We start from the raw sequence: 22080 nt of genomic DNA on the forward strand, positions 1-22080 counted from the left end.
AATTGACAAGCTGATTCTAAAATCTATGTGGAAATGGAAAGGGCTATGCATAACAAAGACACTCTTGAGGAAAACAAAGTCAGAGGAGTTATATGATCAGATATCAAGACTTATCTTAAGCTATGATAATTAATATTGTATGGAATTGGTACAAAGACAGACATAAAGACCAACAGAACAGAACAGGACCCAGAAATAGACCCACATAGACACAATCACCCGGCTTATGTCAAAGTTATCACTGAAATGTAACGAGATGAGGGTGATCTTTTCAGTAAATAGTGCTAAGGTTAATTAGAAGTCCAAATGAAAAAAAGTAAATTTGATCTCTAGAACATGCCATACACAACAATCAATTCTGGGTGAACCACAGACATAAGTATGAAGAGTAATACAATAAAGCTTCTGGAAGGTAACATATGTGAATATTCTCATGATATTAGAGTGTGTGAAGATTTTGTAAACAGATCAAAATAAAACCCCCTTGTCAAAAAAGGGTACAAAACTGTGAAGATTAAGAATTTCCATTCATAAAAAGACACCATGAAATGAGAGAAAAGGCAATATATATTTCTGTATTGCATATATCTGACAAAGGACTCATCTTTAAAATATACAAAACACTTCTATAAATCAGTAAGTAAAAGAAAGACAACCTAATGAAAAAGAACTTGGCAAATCAGTATAGGCACTTTACAGGAGAGGGTCTCTAAGTAGCCAGGAAGCATATGAAAAGGTGCTTGTTGATGTAGCTATAGTGTGGAGCTCAGGTCACCCTCTGGGACTAAAGCCCTCATCTCCCTAGCTTCTGGGAGCCTTCTCCTCCCCTATGGTCCTCTCTAGGAACTGCCCTTGGCAAAAGAGAACTCTACTACCCAGTCATACTCCTTTCCAAAGACAACCTGCATTCAATGATTGGTCAAAACCACATTAAGTGATTACTGTGAAGGCCTGGCTCCCTTGCCTCAAGGAAGACAACTCTGAAGGGTCAGGCCAGCTCCTGAGTTCCCATGGGATCAGCAGAAGCCTATTACAATGAGACGTCCATCCTGTTGCCTTCTGTCTCTGACAGGTGTCCATCTAAGGGCATTCCCCAATCAACTTCCTCATGCAAACCTCCATCTCAGTCTGTTTCTCGAGGGACCTGACCCGAGACAGTAGTCAACTTCATTAGTTATCGGAAAAATGCAAATTCAAATGACCATGGGTCTAAAATGACTAAAATTGAAAATATTGACAATACTAAGTATTTGGGAGGATGAGAAGTTGTGGGAGTGTAAATTGGTACAAGCACTTTGGTAAATTGGCATTATTTACCAGAGTTAAAGGTACACATACCCTGTGGCCCAGAAATTCCACTTTTGGGTTTATATCAAAATGAAATGTGAGCATAAGTTCACCAAAAGACATATATAAAAATGTTTGTAGCAGTATTATTTGTAATAGCCCCAAACTGGAAATAACACAAACATCCATCAACAGTAGAGTGGTTAAATGAATTGGTATATCTATATGATGGAATAAACAAGAACAAACTGCTGTAATATCAGATGAACCCAAATATTGAAGAAAAGAAACCACACATAGAAGAGTACTGATGTGGCTTGACTCTGTGTCCCCGCTCAAACCCCACTTCAAATTGTAATCCCCATGTGTTGAGGGAGGGACCTGGTGGGAGGTGATTAATTGACGGGGGCAGTTTCCCCCATGCTGTTCTCTTGATAGTGAGTAAGTTTGAGACCTGATGGTTTTAAAAAGTGTTTCGCAGCTTCCCTCTGTGCGCTCACTCTCTCTCTCCTGCTGCCATGTAAGACCTGCCTTCCTTCCCCTTTGCCTTCCTCCATGATTGTAAGTTTCCTGAGACCTCCCAGCCATGCAAAACTGTGAGTCAATTAAACCTCTTTTGTTTATAAATTATCCAGTTTCAGGTAGTATCTTTACAGCAGTGTGAGAACAGACTAATACAAGTACATACTGTGTGATTCTATTTCTATGAACTACAAAGACAGGCTCAATTAATTTGTGATGATAGAAGTCAGACTAGTGGTTATTTTTAGAGGAGTGGTAGTAACTGGGAGGGGCACTAGGGTGCTGGGGTGCTGGTAATTTTCTGCATCTTTATTTGGGTGTTCCTTAATAAAAATTCATTGGGCTTTAATGTATATATGTTATGCTTCAATAAAAAAGATAGAGAGATTCAGCCATAAACAGAAAGGCGCTCTCAAACCATTAAAAAAAAAACAAACAAAAAAACAACAAAAGAAAGACCTTTAAAGGCACATTGCTAAATGAAAGAAGCCACTCTGAAAAAGCTATATACTGTATACTTCCAGCTGTATGACATTCTGGTAAAGGCAAAACTATAGAGACAGTAAAAAAGATCAGTGAATTCTGAGGGTTAGGGTGGGAGAGAGGAGGAGTACAGAGGGTTTTTAGGGCTGTGAAAGTATTCTGTAGGGTAATGTTGGGCACATGTCTTTCTTTCTTTTTTTTTTGAGACAGGGTCTCACTCCGTCACCTAGGCTGGAGTGCGGTGGCGCGATCCTGGCTCACTGCAACCTCCACCTCCTGGGTTCAAGTGATTCTCCTGTCTTAGCCTCCCAAGCAGCTGGGATTACAGGTGCCTGCCACAACACCTGGCTAATTTTTGTATTTTTGATAGAGATGGGGTTTTGTCATGTTGGTCAGGCTGGTCTTGAACTCCTGACCTCAAGTGATCCGCCTACCTTGGCCTCCCAAAATGCTGGGATTATAGGCGTGAGCCACTATGCCTGGTCAAGGGTACATGTCTTTACATTTGTCAAAACCCATAGAATGTACAACCCAAAGAATAAAGATGTTAGTAACAGAGGAAACTAATGGGGAGGGTCTGTAAGAAAATTCGGTACTTTCAGTCCCATTTTCCTGTAAACCTAAAATTGTTAAAAAAATAAAGCCTATTCATTAAAAAAAATTAGAAACTGGGTGTGGTAGCTCACACCTGTAATCCCAGTGCTTTGGGAGACCGAGGCAGGAGGATCACTTGAGCCCAGGAATTCAAGCTCAGTCTGGCCATCATAGTGAGATCCTCTTCTCTGCAAGAAAATAAAAAAATTAGCTGGACACAGTGATACACACCTGTAGTCCCAGCTACTTGGGAGGCAGAGGCAGGAGGATTGCTTGAGCCCAGGAGGTTGAGGCTGCAGTGAGCTATGGTTGTGCCACTGCACTCCAGCCTGGGTGATAGAGTGAGATCCTTTCTCAAAAAAAGAAGAAGGAAAGAAGGAAGGAAGGAAGGAAGGAAGGAAGGAAGGAAGGAGGAAGGAAGGAAGGAAGGAAGGAAGGAAGGAAGGAAGGAAGGAAGGAAGGAAGGGGGGGGAGAAAAGGAAGAAGGGAGGGAGGGAGGGAGGGAAAAAAAAAAGAAGAGAAGAGAGAGAGTATGTGAGAGCCCCAGAGCAGTGAAGCAATCTGCCGGCTGGAGCCACTGGACTGGGGCATGCATCTGGCTTGCCTCATTCCCATGCCCTGTGATCTTGCTGCCAGTCATTGTTCTGGGTGCCATTCAGGTCTGCACTCCCTGGGGAAGGTATTTCTATTCTGAACCTTGTCTTTTAATATCTATTCTCAAATTGTTGAAAAAATGGTAAGTAATGATAATAGAGCGGTTTTTTTGTTTGTTTTTTGAGACAGAGTCTCGCTCTGTCACCCAGGTTGGAGTGCAGTGGTATGATCTTGGCTCACTGCAGCCTCAACCTCCTGGGCTCAAGCAATCCTCTCGCCTCAGCCTCTTGAGAGCTGGGACTACAGGGGTGTGCCACCACACCTTGCTAATTTTTTATTTTCTGTAGAGACAGGGACTTCCCTATGTTGGCCAGACTGGTCTCAAATTCATGGTCTCAAGTGATCCTCCCGCCTTGGCCTCTTAAAGAGCAGCAATTACAGGCATGGGTCGTCCTGCCCAATGTACCAGTGGTTGAGGATTGTTCCTCTTTAGGGTGTTTTCATTTGAGCTTTCAGGAATGGTGCCAGAGGAATGGTGGTACTTGTGAAAGAGGGAGGGAGGCTTCTCCGTCTCCACAGCCCTCTCACTATCCCAGGGCATTCTGAGAGGCTTGCTGACTTAGACATTTTGATATTGAAATGATCTCTAAATACCAGCCTCCTCCTTCCTTCACCACTGTAGCAAAAGCTTCTGCCCATTGAAGACAGAGAGGGAAGGAATGAGGGAGGGGAAGACGTGAGAAGCTATTTTTTGGCTTCAAAATCACAGGATCTTTAGGTAGTTGCCATCCTGGACCATAGGAAAATGATTGCACTCATTTCTGAAGTTTGAAACACCCTCAACTGACAATCAGCCGGGACATAAAGTATCTAACATTGTACGTGGCGCACAAAGAATGCTCCATAAATATCAAATTTCCTTTTCTCACTAGGGTGTGGCATGATCTGAGGATCCTAGAGGGGATACAAAGATAAGGCACTATCCTAGCCTTTAAAGAGCTTAATGACTTAACAATATTCGGCGGTGAATCCAACCCACCGGAACGAAGAAAAACGCACAGAAATCCCTCCCCACTGAGCCCCAGCCCCTAAGTGAGAATCAGAGGCATCAGTCTCTGCCTGCTAAGCCTCCTGCCCCTCTCTTCCCACCCCCCAAGTTTAATCTGTTTAATTATTTCTTCATGTGTGCTCTGGAGAGCCTGTTATTTTTATGAGTCTGTGTTTATTCATTTTTCTTCCCTAACCTTCCCTCTTTCAGCACAACCAGAGCGGTGCAGACAAGAGGGCTGGAGTCAGGCTCCAGTGAACAGAGATTTCACAGATATATATAGAGATGAGAGGAAGAAGTCAAGAAAATGTGGTTACCTCTGAGGCTGCAGAGAAGCTGTTAAGTGCTGGAGATTTAAAGCTTCATTCACCTCTGTACTAACTTCAAGCTGTTCTAAGCACAGTCTTCCAGACGACAAAACTCAGACCAGCTGCGAGAGAAAGGATATGACTCTCTTGGGAGCCTTGGGTCTGATTTAGAGGGTGCTTAGAGGGACAAGTGGGAAGGAAGGAGTTGAACAATCAGAGTTTTATTTCTAGGGAGACTTTCTGTGCTGAAGAGAAGGCTAAGGACAGAGAGAAAACACTCATCGGTGATTTGTCACAGTTACAAAGAATAGGTTGAGAACTGGGCCTAAATTAGGGCAGGAAAAAATCAGGTTTAATCTAAGAAAGAACTCACCTAAAAGAGTGATTTAATAGTAGCACAGCGAATATAGAGTGGAATAATTGTCTCAGTAAGATTTGGGCCACGCGCGGTGGCTCACACCTGTAATCCTAGCACTTTGGGAGGCCAAGGCACACGAATCACCTGAGGTCAGGAGTTTGAGACCAGCCTGGCCAACATGGTGAAACCCCTTCTCTACTAAACCCCTTCTTTACTAAACCTCTTGTCTACTAAACCCCTTCTCTTCTCAAAATACAAAAAATTAGCTGGGCATGGTGGTGGGCGCCTGTAATCCCAGCTACTCGGGAGGCTGAGGCAGGAGAATCGCTTGCCTCCAGGAGGCAGAGGTTGTAGTGAGCCAAGATCGTGCCATTGCACTCCAGCCTAGGCAACAAGAGTGAAACTCCATCTCAAAAAAAAAAAAAAAAAAAAAGGATTTGGATAGTCACCTATCTAGAAGCAGGAGGCTGGACCAGATGACCTCAGAAAGTCATTTCCCACTGTTTTGTTGATTTTAAGAGCCGGTGGCCCGGGCACCCTGGAGCATGGCAAATCAGGTTTCCAAATGCAATTGAATTTGGTGAAGGTGGCAGTACCTTTGTAAGATTTTACGTAGCTGGCTCCCCGACTGGAGCAGAAATAACCTTACGGACCGTGCAGTAGAAAAAGCCTGGATCTGGAAAAGGAGCCACAGAACGAATGCTTTTTTGAGTGGCAGTTGAGAGGGAAGGTGGAAGTTGAGGATGAGCAAAGAGAAAGAGAATTTCATCTGTGGAGAAACTGGGAGAATTTCAGAGGTTAAACTGAGTAATCATTCTTGCAAGGGCGGCTGGGGTTGATCCTGGGCCTGACTGAATGAATCCCAGTGGCAGGGTTTGGGAATATGAGGAGGAGTTTGAGCTGACTGCTGCTGAGGAGGTGTTGTGTTCATCCCCAAGTCAGTAGCAGAAGCTTTCTCCAATGAGGGGTTCTCTGGGACAGTTTTGGAGCTGGCTAGCACTCAGGTTTAAGGACCTACGGATAGAAGATGACTTTGTTTCCCTTCCAAAGGTGTGTGATTGGGCAAAACAGAGAAATACTACATTTTCCTGTAAAAAGTGTCTGGGATGTAACTGCTACAGGGAGCAACTGGGCATGTGCCCAACAGCCTGTGCAGTCTTGGGCCTGCCTCCTAGGCTGGAGCCATGCTAGTGGCCTGCATGCATAGTGGGAATTTCTTAGATGAGCTTAGCCTTAGCAACAGGAAAGTTTGAATCTTGTTCTAGGGTTTATTCATCTCCAAAAGCCTTCCTCAAAATCTACCCTGTTCCCCTTTCATCTGGGACTTTCCTCCATCAGTGTTTTGCCTTCCCAACCAAGGGGTGGCTGAGAGTCAATGAAAAAAAAAATTATTATGGCCGAGTGCAGTGCTGCACACCTATAATCCCAGCACTTTGGGAGGCTGAGGCAGGGAGATTGCTTGAGCACAGGAGTTTGAGACAGCTTGGGCAACATGGTGAAACTCCATTTCCACAAAAAACACAAAAAAATTAGCCAGGTGTGGTGGCACTTGCCTGTAGTCCTAGCTACTTCGTAGGCTGAAGTGGGAGGATCACTTGAGCCCAGGAGGTGGAGGCTGCAGTGAGTCAAGATTGCACCACTGCACTCCAGCCTGGGCAGCCAAGTGAGATCCTGTTCCCCCTGCCACCGCCCCCCGACCCCCTGCAAAAAAAGAAAAAATATTTATTGAACCCACTATTCACTAGGAAGCACAGTGTCCTTCATGTCACCCCCTTATGCCTCAGCTGCCAGAAAAACAAAGGCCAAATTTGTTGCTAAAATATCAGAAGCAGAACATCCTCAGTGCCTGAAACCATCAATTCCTTCTGATTCCTTCAGATGGATTCCATTTAAACTACTCCTGAACTGTATCCTTCTTTGGTGCCACCTTGAGTCACCTTGAAAATAAATTGAGCATAAGAGTAAACATTAACTTTCATGCTCTGGACTATGCTAGGCAAGTAGATGGGGTCCAAAGAGCATTGTCTCTGCATCACTCTTTCAATAAACACAAGAGGGAAGACCAGATGCACACAAAGGCAAGAGCTGCATCTCAAAATGGTTTGGCCCTATGTGATCAGAGCTAGAATTGAATGTAAAGATAACTCCCTCTTTACCCTTCTACCCTCCTTTCAATCAGAACTTGTCCTTGGGCTTAACTAGAATTTCCTGCTGCAAGTTAGAATTTCTCTTCTCTTAGTCATCTTACAAAGAGGGATGTTGTGGTCCAGAGAGGAAAAGTGATTAGCCCAAAGTCACAGAGCAAGTCCCTGGATGAAAAGTGCCAAAGTCATGCAGAACACTAGGATTTCAGAGAAGAAAGAGAGCCCTTTTGCACAAGATAAGAGGATCTGGCACCCTCAGTTCCTCTCCAGGGTCTGTAACAGAGAACTATTGGATAATGGAAAGCTTCAAGGTTCCCAAGGAATCTAATAACGGGGTTCAGAAGAGAGCAGATTTTTTTGAGAAAGGAAGGCATCCCTAGAACCTCTAAAATCGCCCGATTGTGTGTAAGTCTGGGCCTGAGTCTAGTCTGTAGTTCTGAACACTTCTCATAAGAATGGAAGCTTCTAGGGCTTCACCCTTACAACGTAGCAGAGAAATGTGGCAGAATGTGTCCATGGAGAGGGAGTGAGTTTGAAGAGAGAAAACAAGGGTATACTTGAAAGAGAAGAAGCATTCAGGGAAGGAAAGAGGGGGCAAGATGCTGAAATGCCCAAGCTCTGTAAATGACAGCAGAGAGGCATGAACTTCCCTCTTGAGGACTCTCTGGGTGCTGTGTGAACTCTTCCTGGAGAGCTTAGGTCCTCCCAGCTAAGACAATGATTGCATAACCTCTCACTTTCAGCCGACTAATGGGCTGCATTAACAGCTTTTTTTATTAGCTTTTTATGAGAGGATGATCTAGTCCTGGCTCTTTGGTAGTTAGTCAAATTGTCAAGTTGCTCATAAACCAAGACAAATTAGAAATGACCATCCTCTCTTCTGAAGGATTCTGGCTTGCCCACTGGCCATCTTTTGAGTGTTCAGACAGGAAGGCAGTGGTGGTGGGTAGAGCAGAGGTTATTCGGTTGTTCCCTAGAGCTTTATGCACTTTTAATTCAGCAACCCCAGAGATAAAAGAAGAATGTGATTCTGGACTCAGGAGCAAGAGGCCAAAAACAGAAGTCGAGAGTTATGATTTAATGGAATTTAATTAAGTACCATTCTCGTTTGAGGAAGATTTTCTAAGTCATTAACCTGTAATCTTCCTATTACAACCGATTGCCCCCAGGGAGAAAGGGAGAAGGCTTCTTCTTCCATTAGAAGGAATGAAGCAAAAAGATTTCAGGAAGTTAATACCCAAATTCTCCTTTGTGAAGATGTCTCAGAACCCCACAAGCTTAGGAAACCCTAGGGCAGAGATTTGGAGTTTAGTCAGAAATATGTTAAATTTGGGTTCAAAGATGGTTTCCAAATGAATTATGTGAGGTAAGAGCTAAAAGAGTTTAGAGATTATTTCTCTAAAAGTGCCTCATTATTGTAGATGAGGATTGGAAAGGAAAAGCCATCTACCTCACCTACAGGGCAGAATGGCAGAGACCCACCTGGCTCTGTGACTCCTATTCCCTTCCTACCTTGTTACATGGCCTTTCTCCCATGGAAGCTAAACATCCTCTTTGGCTGGGTGACCATACCAAGGAGCACACTTTCTTTTTCCCTTGGTAGTCCCTTCCTTTCTTCTATTCTTCTCCTGGATCACTGGATCCTGCTTATCCTGTTGCATTCTTACCCATCCCATATAGCAAGGATAGAGCAGGGTGCTTTGCATTTGTATCAATGCATAAAAGAAGGACAAAACCCAAGAGATTCCATTTACAGCTTGAGATGCTCAGTCTTTCCCAATGCTTGCTGCAATGGCTTGTCTTAATTTTGAAAACACTAGACACTCACAATGGCTAAATCCTGCAGCTACTCATGCTTGTTCCTTCTTTATTCTGCCCTTTCTCCACATCCTATGTGTATCCATGTGGCTTTGGTGCTGGGCAGGTGAAACACTGCTGCCTTCTAACTCCAGAACAGATTTAGAAATGGTGGGGAAAAGCTGCACCCGAGGGGTATCCCTTCTCAGTAGAATGTCCCCAGCTCTGTCCGTTACCAGGAAGAGGCCACTGGCCCCAACTTTTTATCTTTTTACAGAGGGAGACTGGAGCCATACAGAAGGTGAATGATTGCCCAAGATCAGAGTTAGGGACACTCTTGGGAATAGAATTCAGATCCTCTGACTTGTACCGTGGTTCTCTTTCTACTACACTTCACTTTTTAAAATCAATTATCAATGCACTATAGCTGGGAGAATTCCAAATTAATGGAATCTCAAATTAATAGAATTCTTCAGGTATTATTAATTTGCTAGATTTTTAGAGCTATCTTTCCAAAAAGTTCAAGACACATTACATAGACATGGAGTCTTGCCATGAAAAATAAAGGAGATAACAAAATTATGTGGAAAGAAAAGAAAGCGTCGATTCATTTTTTCTTAATTAAGAAAATGTTAATTCATGCTTTTATCCAACCTGGGTTTATGGAGGGCTTGCTATACTTCAGCACACCACGTTTGCTGCTGAAGGAGATAGAAAAATGTAAAACGATATTGCCTCTTCATGGGCTTATACTTAATTAGGGAAACACAGAAGGAAAGATCAGTGAAAGCTTGAGAGGTCAGGAAGGGCTTCATAGATGAAAATAAACTTGAGGTAGACCTCAGAACGGGGAACAGATTTGGACTGACCTGAAGAGAACAGGGGATTCCAGGCAGGAGGAAAAGCTGGGGTCAGAATAAGCCTGACTTCTGTTAGTTAGCCTTGCTGAGCAGTCGTATTTGCTTTGGGAAAGGAACAGGAGATAAGTTGAGTAGGTAGGGTAGGGCTAGAGCATTGAATGCCAGGAGAAGGTAGAGGGTATGAATGGAAATGGGATGAGAGCCTAAGCAAGGTTTAATTTAAAACTTCCAGCAAACTGAGATCAAAAGAACGTGGCCTTCTAGCCAGTCTTTCCGTGGAGGCAACCGAGGCGCCTGGGATGGGCAAAGGACCCTCGGGCTTGAGGTGGCTACGGGCACCCCAGAGGGACGGAGGGCACCATAACGCAGTTGCCATGTTCCTGCATGTGTTTGAAATCTGGGCTGACAAGACGAGCTGGACAATTTTGCTCCGTTACGTATTGAATTCTCTTCTCTGTGGTACAGGATCCCCTTGAAGCGTGACAGCTGCAATGACTTCCAGATGTCCGCCTCCTGTCTCCTAGCCGACTGAGGTGGATGTGGTAAACTCCGCGATGGAAACCAAAACCCCCACCAGATGTGGCATGTCAACGTCAGCCTCGCGCACATCTGGCTTCAATGCCGGCCGCCAACCCCAGAACAAATGGCTGCTTTCCCGCTGTATTCGGCTCGTCAGCGTTTCCCGGTTAAAAGGCGCTGGGGCAGGGACCGCGCGGGCCTTCGGCGGGGACGCGGCGAGGCCCGGCCTGGGAAGGGGCGCGGGGCGCGTGTTGGCTGCGCTGGGTCCCGGCTCCCGGGCGGCTGGGTCCCGGCTCCCGGGCGGCTGAGCCCCGGGCGCTCTTTCCTCGCGGCGCTGCGGTGGCGTGGCCGGGAGGGCAGAACTAGGGGCTGCAGGATGGTGTTCGGGAGAAAATCGTGCGAGTTTAAAAACATCCAAAGTGAGCCGAGCTAGGCCCCAAGCCTCGGCCTTGCGCACTCGCCAGGCCCAGGAGGCGGAGTAGGCGTCGGGACGGCGGCGACCAGAGCCTGCTGGACAGGCAGGGCCGGGTCCCTCAGCCCGGCCTCCCCCTGGCCTCCCTCTCCCCAGCTCATGCATCCGCCGGCAGGACCCCCTACAGGGCGGGCGCAGGAGTAAATCTTAGCTGTCACTACTCCCGAGGTGGTATTTTCTAAATGAAAAAAATCAGACAATTGGATATTCTGAAAACAGTACAGAGCGAGTGAAACCTGGGCTCATGGAAGGATGGTGACCACACGCAGGCCCGCTTGTCCACGGCAGCCGTAGGAGCGGGCACTAACATGTTTACGAGCTGCCCTTGTGCCTACCCACGAAGTCTCATTTACTCACAACAGATGCTGTATATTGGAAAAGGCCCCCAACTGAGCACCAAAAGACTTGGGTGTGGGTCCTGGTTCCAAATGAGCCAGGAGATGTGGGGTATATACTTGGTTCTTCCTTTATAAATTGGAATATATACCTATTTCTTTCTACTTCATAGAGTTTTCTGACTCTTAATTTAGCAAAGTTTACAAAGAGAAGTGAATTAGATCTAGAACTAGAATTCAGTTTCCACCGATAACTGGCTGTATAATTTTATGCTACCCACTTCGGGGAAATGGAAAATGAAAAACGGCTCTGAAAAGTCTGATGTGCTTTACACATGCAGGCTTTATTACATTTATTGTTTGCAAAAAGAAAACTGAGTCTCAGGGAAATTAACCGACTTGCTCCAAAGCCATGTAGTAGATAGACACATTTCATTATTACTTTGGTTTGACCTGGGTTGACACGTAATTAGGGTTTTATCAGTCACCTTATGGCTTTGCAGTTCATCCTTCCTTCTATCTTCAGCTTTAAGGCCAGAGCTGTTTCTCTCAGCTGACTTGGTCACCGAGGAAGAAGGAATCTCATGTTAGAGGCCCAAATCAAAACCACTCTGCATAAAGCCTAATTCAGTGGCTTCTCTGGATTTTGCCCACGGAATTTCCATGAAGTAGTTGCTCCCTTCTGGGTCTATAGCCCATGACAAATGTTCAATGTGTCTCTGCCCTGTCTTGTTGAATCTCATCCCTTCTCATTCTCTCTGGCTCCCTTAAATCTGCTTGTCCTTCCTCCAAAAACATCAACCTTTTGTTTCCACTTCTCTGTGGACATTTCTCTCTCTCAATATCTCTCCCTCTCTCTGTAACTTTCCCTGTTGGTTACCTTGCATACTTGACCCATTCTCTAAGTTGACTTAGCCAAGGGCATTCTTTTTGCCATCTTTTATTAAAAGAAAAAGTTTATTATTTATTTATTTATTTTTACAAAGCACCAACCACTGAAGAATAAAAAAATTGCTTTTGACTGAAGCGATGTTTAAAAGCGTCTAAAAGTCAAACGTTACTACTAGACTGTAACAACAATAAGAAAAACAGCAATCCTTTGACCACTCCCAGTTACCCCCCAGCCAGAAACAATCACTTTCAACTCTTTTATCTGTTTCTTCTTGGTATTTCTGTCCTTATTTATGAATCACATTCGTACCCAGTTTTTCTTGGTTTACTGATTTTAGGAATTGTCTTTTGACTTCCTATCATGGAAAATGTGACCACATAGCATACTAGTGGAGAGTATGGACTCTGGAGAGAAATTACCTCGCTTAAATCCCCGGTCCAATACTTACTAATTGTGTGAGTTTGTACAAGTTTCTTGACTGCTATAGGTCTCAGTTTCCTCCTGTGTAAAACAGATGATAATGTCAGAGGTGTTTGAACGACAGCAACTCCATCTTGTATAGGAGCTGGGTAAAATGAGGCTGACACCTAATGGGCTGCGTTCCCAGATGGTTAAGGCATTCTAAGTCACAGGATGAAATAGGAGGTTGGCACAAGATACAGGTCATAAAGACCTTGCTGATACAACAGGCTGCAATAAAGAAGGCAGCCAAAACCCACCAAAATCAAGATGGTGATGAGAGTGACCTCTAGCTGTCCTCACTGCTACACTCCCACCAGCGCCATGACAGTTTACAAATGCCATGGCAACATCAGGAAGTTGCCCTATATGGCCTAAAAAGGGGAGGCAGGAATAATCCACCCCTTGTTTAGCATATCATCAAGAAATAACCATCAAAATGGGCAACCGGCAGCCCTTGGGGCTGCTCTGTCCATGGAGTAGCAATTCTTTTATTCCTTTACTTTCTCAATAAACTTGCTTTCACTTTATGGACTCATCCTGAATTCTTCCTTGCACAAGACCCAAGAACCCTCTCTTGGGATCTGGATCTGGACTGCTTTCTTGTAACAATAATAGTATCTTCCTCACAGAGTGACTATGAAGATTAAATGTTGAAAATATAATGGGGCTGAGAATAATGTCCAGTGCACAGTAAGCACATATAAACATTACTTATTATCATCATTAAACTGGCCTGCACACACTTTCCCTTTGCTCAATCTCCCAACATAGTTATGCTACCATTTTTGGTAAAATCAACATTAAATATTTATTTTATGACTATGTAAATATTATTCCCAGGTAAGCCACATAGAATCCTATAATTATGTTTCCTTTTTCATTCAGTCTTTTGTTTTCCCTGGAATTAAGTTTTCTGTTTTTGTATTTTGTTTAGTTTTCTATGTACCTATTATTAATTCATCCACAAAATCTCCTGTCAATACATTCAAATACAGGTATTCTCTTGTTTCATTATTTTCATTGGCCGCCCTTCCTAGAGCTTTTTGGCTTTTCTGTTCCTGTCTGGACTCTGCTCTGTGGCCTGATTTACAGCTTTAGCCCTGTGAACAGGACATTCTAGGGGTCCCTTAAATGTCATCTGGGATTTATCTTTGTTGGAGTCCTGTTGCCTGGATTATACATATGGTGGAAACTGCTGGTTATCCTCCGAAATCCTTTCTTTCCTTCTTTCATTGGGATAGAAATGTAGCTAATATGAGGTTGCCCAACTAAACACTACACTATCCAACTCACCTTTAAAGCTAGGGGTTACCACATGACTAGATTTTGCCAAATAAATGCTAGTGGAAGCAATGTATGTTACTTCCTGGCCTGGGCCATAAAAACCTCCACACTTTTCCCCTCTGGTGAACTGGAAAATGAAAGTACCTGCAATCAAACTTTCATCATGCAGAAAAGGATAATGCCCTAGGATAGTCATCTTCAAACTTTAGCATGCATAAGAATCATGTGGAAGTCTTGTTAAAACACAGATTTCTGGCCTCTACACCCAGAATTTTTGATTCATTAGGTCTGATGTTGGGACCTGAGAATTTGCATTTCTAACACGTTCTCAAGTGATGCTGATGCTACTGGCCTGGGGATCACATTTTTGAGAACCATTGCCCCTAAGACGTGGCAGAAAAACAAGATATGCAGAAGGAACCACAATCTCTGAAAGGAAGCAGTTGTCCTGTTGACTTGAAATATTTATCTTGGGCTGTTATGTGAGAAAAAAGTAAGTTTACATCTTCATTAGCTATTCAATTATTCTTGGTTTTCTAAATTACAGCAGTCAGCTTTCCCATCACTGTGTCTTTTTCTCCTTTTCATATTCCCATATTTTAGGAAGCACACCCACCAATAGTTTCTTGAGACAAGAAGATAAATTTTTTTGAGACTTTGAATGTCTGAAACTGTTTATTATATTTGGTACACTTGAGTGATAGTTTGGCTGGGTATAGCATTCTGGGTTAAAATCATTTCCCCCAGAATTTCTCCGTTACCTTCAATTGTCATTCCGATTCTCAATCTTTTATAAGTGACTTGTAATTTAATTTTAAAATTTCTTTTTAGAATTTTCTATGACCTTTTTACTCCTGGTGCTATGAAATTAGAGAATGAGGTGTCTTGGGTATGTTTTTTCTCATTCACTGTATTGTGCATCACTCTCCTTCAGTTCAGACCCAGTATTGATTCTTTAATGATTTCTTCCTATCTGTTTTCTTGGTTCTCTCTTTCTGGAACATCTGTCTCAAGTTTTCTTATCCTTTACATCTAACTATATCTTTATCTATATCCCTTATTCTATGACTTTAGCTTTTTCTTCTACTTTTCTGGGAGATTTCCTTGACTATCTTTCAAAAGTTGATGTTTTCCCCCTCATATATTTAACTAATGCTCTGAGGAGCATTGCCTTGTTTTCTAATTTTTTAAAATAGGCTCCTGTTATCATTTCATGGATGCGGTATTTTTTTCTTCTGCTTCCTGCCCTGTGTTTTTTTTTTTTTTTTTTTTTTTCCTGAGCTTCTCTTTTTGGTTAGTTTGGTTTCTTTTGGTGTATTTCATATTTGGAGCTTTTCTCAAAAGTGATCCTCTTCCACATGGAGTGGGGAGACTTGTCAGTTGTTGGACTTCACTATAGCTTGTGTGAGGCCATTCCTTAGGGGAAACTCTGTAGCCTTTTCTCTTGGACTCATTAGCTGCTCTCAGAAGAATCCCCCGATTTCCCACCAGGAAGCAAGGATGGGGAAGGGGAAAGTGTATGAGCCTGGCTGCCAGCATGCTGGGACTTGAGCTAAGGAAGCGGCTGGGAGTCTTATTTTTCAGCGGGTATGTCAGCTTTCACTTAAATACATCTCTTTCATGAAGATGCCTCATCCTACCCTCAGCAGTGTCTCCTATTTCTGGTTCAGAATGGTCTGATTCAGCCTCTCCAGAAGGTAAATTGTCTTCTTTTAGGGCTACAGAGGGGATCAGAAGGATCTAGCTGCTTCATTTAAAGTCAGTGTGGAGTTTTAGTCATGGCATGAATGTTAGTTTCCTCTGATCCACAAAGTCAGTTATTACTCATCTGATCTAGTTTTCAGCTCTCAAAATGTTGTTCACATCTTTTGGCTGTTGACATCTCCTATTCCATTCTTTTTAACATTATGAGCTTATGAGTTTTTTGTTTTGTTTGTTTGTTTTTAGTTCTTCCTTGTCATTTCAGTGAGTTTCAGAAGGGAGCAGAAATAATAAACATCTGCCCATCTTTTACTTGAAGCTTCTATCTCTTCTAAGGAAAAATAAAGTCACTGGAAATTCTAAATTGCCCAAATTATATTAGTGTGTATTAGTATAGTGGAATTGTATTTTTCCTTTTCCTTGTTTTCTATAATGCACTTATTCTTTTTAGAATATTTTAATTGCATTTCTTTTGATTCAGTGGTTCTAGTTCTGGGAATTCATCCTAAGGCAGCAACTAATGATGTGTGCAAGAAACCTCTACAAAGCAGTACCTCAGGGGGTATTTATACTATCAAGTATTGGAAAAACCTAATTGTCTAACAATAGGAGATTGGTTAAATACGCCAGGGTACATTCATGTAATGGCATACTCTGCGGTGTTAAAAATGTTGTTCTGGGAGATTAATGATGTATAAAAATGTTCTTAATACATTGTAAGTTTAAAAACGATTACAAAAACCAGATGTAAAGTGTGGTTTACTTTAAAAAAAGAGTATATGTAAATGTATATATTCATAATTAAAATGGCAAGGATATATTTATTAATATATATTATAATGCTGATTGTGATAGTGACATTATTGAGTACCTGCTATTTGCCTGGTCATATTCTAAGCCTCTTATGTGGATGACTTTAGTTCATTCTTTTTTTTTTTTTTTTTTTTTTTTTTTTTTTTTTTTTGAGACGGAGTCTGGCTCTGCCGCCCAGGCTGGAGTGCAGTGGCCGGGTCTCAGCTCACTGCAAGCTCCGCCTCCTGGGTTTACGCCATTCTCCTGCCTCAGCCTCCCAAGCAGCTGGGACTACAGGCGCCCGCCATGTCGCCCGGCTAGTTTTTTGTATTTTTTAGTAGAGACGGGGTTTCACCATGTTAGCCAGGATGGTCTCGATCTCCTGACCTCGTGATCCGCCCGTCTCGGCCTCCCAAAGTGCTGGGATTACAGGCTTGAGCCACCGCGCCCGGCCTAGTTCATTCTTATAAGAACTATGTGAGGTCAATGCTATTATTATTTCCATTTCACAGATGAAGAAACTAAAGCCTACATAATTAATGTAATTACCCAAGGGCACCTAGAGCCATGACTCACACTAAGGCTGGCTGACCCCAGAGTCCATCCACTTAATCATAATCACTATACAGCAAAATATTAAGGCTGGTGGTATTTCAAGTGACCTTTATTTTGTGTGTGAGTGGCTGAAGTGAAGAAGAGGGAGGGTGAAGAAATAGAAGGGATATGAAGAGGTTGACCTTTGTTGCATTGTTTTCTTTGCAATTAATTAGTGGAAAGACATCCCTCTCCCTACTTGCACAATTTTGTTTTGGAGGTCTGGGATCTAGACAATTTGTCTCTAATATATGTTTAAGGCCAGTACTTTTTTGGTGCTTGTCACATATCATTAGATGAAAAGTCATTGGAAGGCACAAGCTGTCCACGTTAAGCCAGGTTTCATTAGAAACCAAACCCTGTGACAAGAAATCTGAGCAACAGAAAGAGACACAAGCCCAACTTTCCGACTTCTTTTGAGCCACATTCTGTTGACTGAAGTTGCAGCATTTTTTTTTTCTTTTCTTGTGTTTTTTCATCATACCTCATGCAGAGTGGTTTATGGGCTCTCAGCAAAGGCTGTGGGCCTGCTGACCAGTTGTCCTGAGCAATAATTTGAGAAACCAGTGCTGTTGTTGCTGCTTCCCCTCCTCAATGTTGGTGCTTTGAGCCTAGGACTCACAGAGCTAGGCTCAGGGCCTCTTGGGCTACAGTCAAGGACAGGCACTCTCAGGAATATTTGTGGGATGCTTGTACCTGTCATCTGCCTAGCAATCCCTGCAGGTCCCAGCTGAATCTGATTAAAGGTTATTCCTGATTTATAGAGTCCACCTCCTCCCACCCCTTCCCCCATTCTCACTCTGCTTGAGTTGCTTGAGCTAGAGCATTAAGATGCAGCAGGTGTACGATATTGTTTTGCTATAAAACTAAATGGGTTTAAAGTGTTCAGAGATAATGCATTCCTGTATCAGAGTATTTATGAAAGAGTAAAGATATTCTGGTTTGGCCCCTTTCCCAATGTATGCTCTTTTCCAAGCCCCACACATTAAAAACTGTGAGTATTTTTATTACTTTCCTGTTTTTAAAAAAATGTTTTTTTCTACAATGGTTGCCTCTGATTAATATCCTTGTGCTCTCTGAGACCCAGAAAGTGGTTGAGTTTCCCTAGGACACTTTAACAATAGTGTGATTTACAGAGCAATTCATTGGAGCCAGGGGGCAATGTAATATAACAAAGCATTTTTCACAGCCTTTCTCCCCAGAGTTACCACAAATGCAAAACCACTGTGCAGACAACACAGGAATGAAGGTAAATTCACTGAAAGAACAAAAGGCACAGGTTTTCCAAGGTCATTTTTGATAATCAAACATCCAGTAGGAACACATTAACCTTGGTAGACCCAAGCCGAGTGAAAAGCAGACAGAGGTGGAGTGGGGCCAGGTTGCCCTCAGTGGGATTCTAATCTGAGAAACTGGTGTTGCCACTTAGCAACTGCAGAGTGCAGTTGATTGGCACCCCTGTCTATTGTCACCAGCACTGGGCTGAATACAGCATCCCAAATCACTGAGAGTTGTATGATTTGGTACTAAGGAGCAGACTAGAATCAGAACCCTATGACTTACTGGTGTGTATGGATGACATTGTGCAAGGCCAGTGGCCCTTCTGCTGTGCAGAGCAGACTTGCTTCCCATGTCAGAAGCATTTCACAAATACTGGAGAGGTTTAAAAAAAAGTTCTGCTTGTTAGGAACCATTTCCTCTGGAAGCATTGGTGTTCACTTGGTGGAATGCACACAACCAGCCCACAATGTACAGGAACAAGGCTTCCAACAGCCTCATGAGTTAGTGGGCAGCTCAGTGCAAGAAAGGCTGCATCATTAGCCCCAGCTAAATGCAGCAGGCAGTCTCTGAGCCTCGGCCTAAGAGTCAGCCTTCTTCCCCCAGCTGGGATCAGCAGCTGCCTATGGAGTTTTGCTCTGGACTTGAGTGATGATTCATCTGACCAAGTTTTTTCCTTGCTGACTCCTCAAATTCCCAGACTATAAAAAGGAGGATTTAAGGAGGGTCTCGAAGTCAATCAGTCAGTGAATAACTCTTGATTAAACAACCACCATGTATCTAGCAGAGGGCTTGCCACTGTGGTCCCTTACAAATAAAAGAAGACATATGTTCCCTTCTCATAAGGAGCCTACATTCTAGTTGGGGAAGTCATATAAGTACATGCAGAACAATAAAAAGTGATAAAGTGCTGAACTATATATAGTGTTGCTTCTAAATGCAGCTGAAGTTGCATTTAGAGGGCTGGCACTATACATGGAAGGTTCATGAATGGAGTGGGCTGGAAATGCTGGGTCCGCTGGAGATCAAAATGTAGGCAACATAAAGTGTTCAAAGTTTCCTATACTGTGATCAAGTTGGAAAAAAAAACCTAAATGTAAGCCTCATAGGTTGAATTGTCTTTCCTTCTGGCTGTTTACCAGATTCTGTACAGGATCAAGGGCTCACCAAAACTTTCACAGCATGGTAACCATCCTCCAAGATGGCTCTGGGGGGGATCTCTGCCTCCTGGCATTCACACTCTTGTGTGATTCTCTCTCACATTGTGCCAGGGATGGTCTATATGACCAATTAGTATATGGCAGAAATATTGGTATGCCACTTCTGAGATAAGGTTATAAAAGATACTGTGGCTTCCACAGAGATCTGAGTCTCTCTTTGTCTCTGTGCCACCCTGTCTTTCTCTCTTACACTGGGCAAAGCCAGATGCTACATGCAGCCCGATGGAAAGAAGCCATGTGGAGAGGCCAACATGGCAAGGAACTGAGACTTCTACCTACAACCATGTAAGTGAGCTTGGAATTGAATCCTCCAGCCTCAGTCAAGCCTTCAGATGACTGCAGCCCTAACCAATAGTTGGACTGCAACCTCATGAGAGACCTCAAATCATAATCACTCAGATAAGCTGCTCCCGGGCTCCTGATCCACAGGAATGATGTGAAGGAATATAAATTTGTTGTTTCAAGCTGCTATCACTGAGCACTCTTCTTTTCTGGGTCAGCCCCAACTCTGTACTCCAGTCTACAGCTCAGGCTGTGCTCTGTCTTCTTTAGGTTCAGTAGAATGAGGACATCTGATTGCAACAGTCTTCAACATGGGATCAAATTCATACTAGCTTTTTCAAATTCAAGACTGTCAAAACTTCTCTCAGTAATCAGATCAGCCTCTGCTGCCACAGTGGATTTTCAGGAATAGTCGGAGACTTCCCTGGCTGTGGGTACACCACACAGCACCACTGTGTACAAGCATGAGCCTTCAGCCTGCTGATTGGACAGGATGTGTAGTCTTCTTTGTGGTTTGTGAAAACCACAAGCTGGAAAAAAAAATCTGCAAGGAATGAATGGCATCTCCACCTTCCCTTCAGTAGTGGACATGAGAACATGAGATGTTCATTCAGAGACCTTTCAGCGGCTTTTGCAGTTGCAAGAATGGTCTGAATCAGAAATTGTGAAGCTGCCCACAGACATTATGGTAAAATCCTGCCATTGGTGAAGCACTTGCTGAACACACAGTTTTCTTTTGGTCAAAGTTGAGAACTGATGATGTTCTCAAAGTGACTGGACTGTGTGACACTTTGAGAGGATGGCAAAGAAGCAGATTGGGAAACACTAGTGGACTGTTGGGGAGAGGAGAGCCATGGTTCTGTATCATGGACACTCTGCCTTCATGGGAGCACAGTTGGCTTCTCCTCCCAGTATTCTCTGTTTTGGTGACAGGCAAGACCATCACTTAGTTTTTTTTAAAGACATGGGAGGGAATTGTTTTGGAGCCCTCACAAGTCTCCATCTCCTTATTATGTCACTGAGTCTTGTAGAGAACCTTCTATTTTTCCAACCCTTCTCCTCTTCTTCATCCCCACTGCAATTGTTTAGTTTGGGCTTTAGTCATTTCTTGCCTGGATTATCACAGTTGCTTTATACCTGAGGATCAGTGTTATCATTCCATGGCAAAGATCTGATAAGTGTTGCAGGAAGTCAGAGACCCCGAACGGAGGGACCAGCTGGAGCTGTGGCAGAGGAATATAAATTGTGAAGATTTCATGGACATTTATCAGTTCCCAAATAATACTTTTATAATTTCTTATGCCTGTCTTTACTTTAATCTCTTAATCCTGTTATCTTCGTAAGCTGAGGATGTTTGTCACCTCAGGACCACTGTGATAATTGTGTTAACTGTACAAATTGATTGTAAAACATGTATGTTCGAACAATATGAAATCAGTGCATCTTGAAAAAGAACAGAATAACAGCAATTTTTAGGGAACAAGGGAAGACAACCATAAGGTCTGATTGCCTGCAGAGCCATATTTTTCTTCTTGCAGAGAGCCTATAAATGGACATGCAAGTAGGAGAGATATCACTAAATTCTTTTCCTAGCAAGGAATATTAATATTAATACCCTGGGGAATGAATGCATTTCTGGGGGGAGGTCTATAAATGGCCACTCTGGGAATGTCTGTCCTATGCGGTTGAGATAAGGACTGAGATACGCCCTGGTCTCCTGCAGGACGCTCAGGCTTACTAGGATTGGGAAACTCCACCCTGGTAAATTTTTGGTCAGACTGGTTCTCTGCTCTCAAACCCTGTTTTCTGTTAAGATGTTTATCAAGACAATATGTGCACCACTGAAAATAGAACCTTATCAGGAGTTCTGATTTTGCCCTTGTCCTGTTTCCTCTGAAGCATGTGATCTTTGTTCTGCTTTTTGTCCCTTGAAGCATGTGACCTACTCCCTGTTCATACAACCCCTCCTCTTTTGAAACCCTTAATAAAAACCTGCTGGTTTTGCAGCTCAGGTGGGCATTATGGTCTTACTGATATGTGATGTCACCCCTGGCGGCCCAGCTGTAAAATTCCTCTCTTTGTACTCTTTCTCTTTATTTCTCACCTGGCCAACACTTATGGAAGATAGAAAGAACCTACATTGAAATATTGGAGGCAGGTTCCCCCGATAGATAAGGTAACACATCTGCTCAAAAACATTCAGCATGGGCCAGTCGTGGTGGCTCACACCTGTAATCCCAGCACTTTGGGAGGC

The sequence above is a fragment of the Trachypithecus francoisi genome, unplaced genomic scaffold (genome assembly GCF_009764315.1).
Source record: "Trachypithecus francoisi isolate TF-2019V2 unplaced genomic scaffold, Tfra_2.0 Contig01440, whole genome shotgun sequence".
Classification (NCBI taxonomy): Eukaryota; Metazoa; Chordata; class Mammalia; order Primates; family Cercopithecidae; genus Trachypithecus; species Trachypithecus francoisi.